The following is a 1,237-nucleotide window of genomic DNA, read 5'->3' as shown; positions in this document are numbered from 1 at the left end:
AAATGGTTCTAAGGGCTATGGATTTGTACACTTTGAAACACAGGAAGCAGCTGAAAGAGCTATTGAAAAAATGAATGGGATGCTCCTAAATGATCGTAAAGTATTTGTTGGACGATTTAAGTCTCGTAAAGAACGGGAAGCTGAGCTTGGAGCTAGGGCAAAAGAGTTCACCAATGTTTACATCAAGAATTTTGGAGAAGACATGGATGATGAGCGCCTGAAGGATCTCTTTGGCAAGTTTGGACCTGCCTTAAGCGTTAAAGTAATGACTGATGAAAGTGGGAAATCCAAAGGATTTGGATTTGTAAGCTTTGAAAGGCACGAAGATGCACAGAAAGCTGTGGATGAGATGAATGGAAAGGAGCTCAATGGAAAACAGATTTATGTTGGCCGAGCTCAGAAAAAAGTGGAACGGCAGACGGAACTCAAGCGCAAATTTGAGCAGATGAAGCAAGATAGGATCACCAGATACCAGGGTGTTAACCTTTATGTGAAAAATCTTGATGATGGTATTGATGATGAACGTCTCCGGAAAGAGTTTTCTCCGTTTGGTACAATCACTAGTGCAAAGGTTATGATGGAGGGTGGTCGCAGCAAAGGATTTGGTTTTGTATGTTTCTCCTCCCCAGAAGAAGCCACTAAAGCAGTTACAGAAATGAACGGTAGAATTGTGGCCACCAAGCCATTGTATGTAGCTTTAGCTCAGCGCAAAGAAGAGCGCCAGGCTCACCTCACTAACCAGTATATGCAGAGAATGGCAAGTGTACGAGCTGTGCCCAACCCTGTCATCAACCCCTACCAGCCAGCACCTCCTTCAGGTTACTTCATGGCAGCTATCCCACAGACTCAGAACCGTGCTGCATACTATCCTCCTAGCCAAATTGCTCAACTAAGACCAAGTCCTCGCTGGACTGCTCAGGGTGCCAGACCTCATCGTAAGTCTTATTTTTCTTTTATTTATTTTTTAATTTTTATAAAGAGAGGATCATTGCTATGTTGTCCAGGCTGGTCTAAATTCCTGGTCTCAAGCAGTCTTCCCATCTCAGCTTTCCAAAGTGCTGGGATTATAGGTATATGCCACCATGCCATTTTTCTTTTAATTAAGATTGGGATTGGATTTAAAAAGAGACAGATTAGATGTCCTGTTTCAGTGGTGTATTAACTTTTTTTTTTAATATAATTAGGGATTATAGGTGTTTATTTTTGACATTCCAGCATTTTTTTTTAAAAATGCATT

At 41.4% G+C, this 1,237-nt stretch overlaps 1 pseudogene across 1 annotated transcript; it reads left to right on the top strand.

Annotated features, from left to right (window-relative positions):
* Positions 1-6: 6 nt before the first annotated feature.
* On the top strand, positions 7-935 carry LOC103258585 (annotated as a pseudogene). Its single transcript, XR_504194.1, has one exon. The product of XR_504194.1 is annotated as a polyadenylate-binding protein 1 pseudogene (transcript).
* The last annotated feature ends 302 nt before the right edge of the window (positions 936-1,237 follow it).

This window comes from Carlito syrichta, unplaced genomic scaffold, assembly GCF_000164805.1.
Source record: "Carlito syrichta isolate Samal-C Ts95f unplaced genomic scaffold, Tarsius_syrichta-2.0.1 Scaffold83913, whole genome shotgun sequence".
Classification (NCBI taxonomy): Eukaryota; Metazoa; Chordata; class Mammalia; order Primates; family Tarsiidae; genus Carlito; species Carlito syrichta.
Note: the sequence above shows the minus strand (reverse complement) of the source record. Positions and strands in the feature narration are given on the sequence as shown.